This window comes from Fulmarus glacialis, unplaced genomic scaffold (genome assembly GCF_000690835.1).
Source record: "Fulmarus glacialis isolate BGI_N327 unplaced genomic scaffold, ASM69083v1 scaffold12075, whole genome shotgun sequence".
NCBI lineage: Eukaryota > Metazoa > Chordata > Aves > Procellariiformes > Procellariidae > Fulmarus > Fulmarus glacialis.
Genome location: NW_009214965.1, coordinates 31,472 through 37,898, shown reverse-complemented (window position 1 = coordinate 37,898; position 6,427 = coordinate 31,472).

Sequence of the window (6,427 nt, the reverse complement as noted above, 5' to 3'; positions counted from 1 at the left end):
CTTTACACTATTGTATATATGTCCTTTAGCCTTTCATTTAATCATAATTTTAACAAAAATATGTGAGGTTTTTATTCCTATAACCATGCCTAATTTCAACATGATAGAGCACAAGACGCTGCATTTTATGAGAGCAGTAGGTCTAAATGCGTGGAGAACAGGCATGCTTTGTGAGTGGGAAAGATCTTTAGGTCAAGCCATACACTTCACACCACATAGCAACATCTCAGCGTGGGAACTCGTAACTACCTGTGGAGGTCACTCCTGCCTGATGTGTGATGATTGATGCGTCTTTGCTGAGCAGCATGTGGGCTACGAAATGGCTTGAGTCAGAAATCAGGAGCAGAGATACTACTTTTCATACTGGGAACAAGTATTGCTTAACAATAAGGCAGATCAGATCAATGGCAGTCTCTCTGGTTTTAGGTACAGCGACGTATTCACAGAAAATTAATGGCAGGTGAAGAAATTCCAGAAGGTGCCTGTGGGGTTTTTTCAGGAATGCAAAAAACTAATTAAAAGATTAAAATTTTCAGGCCGCAGTTAGGGCAGACTATATAAGAGACCACCAAGTGTGGAAAGATTCTTTCTTGTCTTTGGATTTTATATCCTAAACTCAAAGGCCTCATGGAGAACAGCCCTCAAAGTGGAAAGCAGCTGGGCCTGGCGAAGGATAAATGAAATAAGTGGGATTTCGAGAAGGAGTTTAAAAGACAACAGGACATGAATGGAGAAAAATGGGGGGATAGGGAGGTGTCATAAAAAGATAAATTCAAGCCTGGGAAAAAACAAAGCAACTAAAAGTATGTCCCAGGGAGAACGTAGAAGAAAGGTAGGGCACAGAAAGAACCGAGAATAGGGACGTATGGTGAGGAAGAACAGGACTAGGGCCTTGAACTTCACAAAGAAAGGAAAGGAAGGCTGTGAAGGGAGCTGGGGGTATGTGTGGCCTGGCTGAAGCGTCAGAGAGCGGCGGGAGCGGCGGCGGTGCTCCACAGAGGGGGACAAGCCAGGAGCCAGGGGTGACCCCAGCATGGCTGTGCCCTCACTGACCAGGGCGCAGTCCCACAGGGTCTCAGCAGAGCTGGGTGCTGGTAATGGGGTCCATCGACAGCCTCAGACACAGCCAGAGGATGAACCAGGTCCAGGAGCCACCCAGTCAGAGAAGCAGGAGATGGGTCTACAACATGGGTCCAAGGCCCACCCAGAAGATGGGGCTGGAGACAGGCAGACCTACAGCATAGCCCAGGCAAAGTCTGGGTGCCCAGGGCTGAGCTACCTGAAGCTCCTAGGCCATGGGCAGAGGGTGTGAGTGGGGGTCCCAGGTAAGGCCAGTCAGGACCATTAAGGCCTATCATCAGTGCCCTCAGGGTCCCGGCAGGGTTTGACACGAGAGCAGAGACCTTAGTAGGAATAGCAAGTAGACGTGGGCTTTGAGGCAGCTCTAGAAAGACAGTTTTGTCACCAAACACTAGATGCCAAGTCATGGTGAATGACTCCCGTCAGGTAGAATGGGAAGAAATGAAAAGATTTTAAGTGAGATTTCTGGAAAGTGGCACCAACATGGAAGAAAGGTGGCTAGAGATAGAAGACATATGGAAAGAAAGAGTTGTTATTGTTCTTGGGAGGACAGTAAAACTGGTATTGATGAAGAGAAAGGAGGACTAGCAAAGGGGAAAGATAGTGTAATGGTCAGGAAACTGGTGCAGGGACTACGTCAATGTTCTTCTTCAACCAGCATTATCAACCGCCAAGTTCAGAATTTTGTTGTGAAACACTTTTTGAGTTATTGGAGGCAAAAAATGCCCATGAATTTCGTGCATAACAAAACAAAGCTATTAGTCTTGCTTAACCCAGCAAGGCCTGCAAGAATTGTCTGAACTTCCTAAAGCAGTTCACCTCTAGTCTCAAATGAGGCTCAAGACGGTGTCAGATTACCCAAAAAAATCTTTCTAAAGAGGTCAGAAACTGAAAATGGCAGTATATTTAGGCAAGTTCAGCTCACTTTTAATCTTAATCTAGTAAGGCATATTGGACAAGGTACTGGCTGACTGGAGGTTGGCTTTCTATTCAGCACTGTGCCATTAGCTCGTGCTGTTTATGACCTACTTCTGTTAGTCTCAGTGCCCCTCGTGTAAACTGGTAATATAAATATGTCTGTCTTCATTACAGGGGGATCTGGAGTCTGGTTATAGGAGTAAAAAATAATTTATAATCATAAGATTAGTACTGGCATGCTGTAGTCACAACAGCTACTGAAAGGCCATGCCTACTTAATAAGCTGCTTAACTAACTCAGTATTTTGGGCTACATTTATAGAAAGAGGCTGTAGATGTAAAGTGTAGATATAATAATTAGGAAGAACATAATTGTCTAAATAACCCAACTGTTCTTGCAAGTCAGGAAGCTTGATGTGTTGCTTGTATCAGTGGAGACCGCAATCCGCTGAACACTGGAAGGCAGGCTCGAAAATCTGTGTGGTTACACAAAGAAATGGCTGAGCCAAATATTTTGTAAAAACAAAGTAAGATTTGAAAAGAGAGCCCCTGAATTAAATCAGGCAACCCATTATGTGTGTGGCTGGAGTCTGTGGTGTAAGGAGGGAGCCAGACTCCTGCATTTATTTAAGTCTGCTAACTTTATAATTCAGGGTAGCGAGGTGATCTAAGGATGAAGCATTAGCTTCAGCATAGAATTTTTATTCTGATCACTGGAGCCTAAAGTTATTAAAAGAACAAGCACAATTATGACATCGTAGGGAACTGGCACACATATAAATCTGGGTATGCTGCCTGTTTCTCGCAAAGCATATGTATGGATCTGTGTACTGCCTGCTTTTTATTTTAACTAGGTTTGCTGCAGCTGTTGCTCTGAAAAGAACCATTTAACACTCTGAGGAAAGAAAAGCTGCAGAAATCCTCAAATGAATATCTGTTAACAAAAATAAGTTTTAAATAAATTGCTTGTTTATGTGGCTAAAACTCTTATCCCTTGAACAGAACAAAGAACCATCTCTTTGCTAGGTTTAGACCTTTCCTAGCTCCCAGCTAATCAACTTACAGTACCATAAAAAATTTAATAACAGCTTGTTCTTCCTCTTCCTCTAGTCCTTCAAAATGATGAGAATCTATTTTCATTATAGGTAGGGATGTGAATACTTTCTGAAGAACAGAAGCCTATAGCCTTTAAATTTAACCAGTATATGTGATTTTCAGATTGGCTTTTATGAAAATATTTTGAGCATCAGGTAGCTCAGCATTACCTATTATCTGTGCACATGAATGCCATAACTCCCAATCTTTCAACAGACTAATAGCGATGTGTATACATTATATAAAGTGTATTAGATTTCATCTGACAGTCTCAACTTCAGTGTTCTCAATGCAGAGTACATTATGGAGTCTGTTTTTTTTTTTGAAAAAAAATAATCAGGTTCTTCTGGTCCAAAAGGATAGGCCATTAACCCTTGGGAAGGCTCTCACAGTGTATTGCCAGCCTCCAAAACTGTCCTGCCAGGCAGCTTCCTGGCATTGATGCCTTGTGCTTGTTTCAGGCACTGCCCATCCTCTTAGCCCTGCTGCCTGTGACTCAGGGTTTCCCCCTTTCTTCCCTCTTGTCCCTCTCTAGCTGCCCGTTTTAGCCTACTGGGAACCCTGCTGGGCTTCTTCTTGTGTTCCCATCTCCTGCTCTCTTGTCTTCTAGTGGTATCACCATCCAAACAGTTGTCAATCAGCTTCCAGGCTAACATATTTTTGTATGTCACCACGTCCCATCTCTGTACCTTTGCCAAGTCGCTCCTGCTGTTCCTGCTCCGGTTTCTTCAGTTTCTCTTCTGTCCTCAGCTTCCTCCTCTTCTGTGTAGGTTCACTGCCATATCCATAAGTGAAAGGGAGCAACTTTCAGTAGTGCCCTAAGACACTATCTGTAATACCCACAGATAAAAGAAAAAAAAAAAAAAAAAGAAAAGAAAACTCCATTATCTGGGCAATCAGGGACTTGGTTTTCTCACTTCAATAATTCACAAGATTTTAGGATTTTTTTTAAGGTAGAGAGATTAAAAGTCTTGGAGGTATACTATAAAATAAAGCATAGATGTATTAAAGAAAGATTGTGTCAGGCTAATCTGTTAATCTCCTGAGACAACAGCTGGTTTCCCAGGGAAGGGAAATGCAGCAGATATCGTCTAGCTTGACTTCAGTAAACTGCCACCGGGGAAGGTATACATGAAGATTGGGATTAATAGAAGAATCGTGGAATGGATAAGAAAACTGTCTGGAGAGGAAACAGATTGCATTGAAAGGGGAAATACTGGGCCAGAGGGGACTTTACACACTGATGATTTTTTGATGATGCCACAAAAATTGAGAGTATGCCAGTGAAATTTGTCATTGACATTTTTCTGGAATTTTTTTTAGGGGGTTAAATATGATGGTTCTGTAGGGGCACAACGTTTTAATTATAAACGTTTCCGTCTCGCTCACGGGCTCTGCTGTGACTTTGCTCCCTGAGTTGCTTGTTCTGGTGCTGCGAGCAGCCTGCCATCGCTTCCCAGCCATTGGGAGGTCCTCGGGTGGGACTGCACCAGGGAAATGGGCACACGAGGATTATTAATGGAGACAGCCCCGCAACTGGATTATCTGCTGTTATATATTATCTGCTGCTCCTAACCAGCTGTTTATGCAGTGTCTGGAACAAATTTTAGGGGAGTTTTTACCCTGTCTTGAGGAATTAAATTGAACCCAATTATGAGTCAAAAAGAAAGGAAAAAATTATGCTTCTGCATCATCTTAACCTACTACTGATTTTTCCAGTCTTTTCAGTATGGACAGAATAACTCACAGGACAGAGCTTTTTAAATGAATAATTTAAGTAACAAGAGTTTCAGTATGATGACAATGCTTCATTATTTGTGCCCAATTGGATTCTTGCTTCCTTTCTCTACAGTTTTGTGGGTTTGTCTCATTCTTGGAAAATAACAAGCTAACTTTGTTTCATTTTTCTTCAGTGAATGCGTTCTCGTGAAGGGAAACCACAGACTAAAACTGTGCTTAATGCTAATAGTACTAGCAAAACATAGGAACGTAAAGTCACTTTTCAATATAGAAGGAAATCAGTTCTCCTTGCGCACAGATTAGGACCAAAAACAATCAGGGTATTTTTTTCCAGTAGATATTACCTGCTTTCTTTGAAAAAGTTTTACTTGAGTAGAAGTGCTTTGCGGTGTGATCTGAAGCAAATGTGAAAGGTGCAATGGCCGTCCTCTTGTGGAAAATACCTGGTGAACCAGCAAAACCACCTTATCTTCCTTTACAACTTCTAGACCTGTAGGTAAATAATGCCCCAACTTTGCAAGGCTAACCAAATAAGTACCGGCAAGCAAAACATACACAGAGGAAAAGGTGAATAAAAAATGGATGGCTGCGATGAGGTCCCCATCTAAGAGGAAAGATCACAGGTAGGTGCATATAGAGAAAAATCACTGTAGGGCATAAGAGCTGTCAGAGTATCCAGAAGCATCAGAGGATTTGTGATAAGGAATCAAGTGCAAAGATGGAAATGGTGTCTGTCTGCTCTCCTGCTTTAAGTATGTAGCAGCTTTTTAAATCCCTTGTCTCTCAGTCTTCTCTAGTGTGCACTTTATTTAAAAGTTTAATATTATAATATTCGCACATTAATCCTGATTGTCCTTATATCGAATTCTGCCTGTTCTTGGGAAAGTATAAAATCAATTTCTGTAGCACAGCTGAAAAGCAAAAATCGTTGGATTACCATACTGTTATGTGCAATAAAAATATAGCATTATCTGGGGAAGTCTGTAGTTGATTAGAGGGTAAATATCAAACCCCCAACTCATACCTCTGAATATTTGATTCCTGCATCTTATAGAAACAAGGATCTCTGCTGAACAGTGTGACATTTCATTACTTTGGATTTGCTATAATGAGTAATATTATATGCTATGGGCCTAGAAGAAATATTACTATAGTAACTAGCTCATGATTCATTTTTAATGTTTTTTTGCTATATTTCCTAAGGGATGCCTGTCTAGACTAGAAATGTTTAAACTAACTCTTGGTAACGGTAATTAATTTTTTCCAGAGTGCTAAAAATATACAACAGATAAACAACACTACTTAGATACTGCTTTTTAAAAACACAGCAGGCCCATAACATTCTTGAAATTATGGGAGTATAGTTTTATTTGGCACTTCTTTATTAGTAGCTTTCTCTGTTGTTATTAATCCTGTTTAGTGACCTAAGGCTGGATTCCCACATGGACAATATTGCAACTCTAATTAAATCCTTAGACATATAATATATAAAATGTTACATATGAGGATTGTGCTGGTTTTGTCTGGGATAGAGTTAATTTTCTTTATAGTGGCTAAAAAAGCGGTCTGTTTTTGCTTTTTGCTGTGAGAGAGGT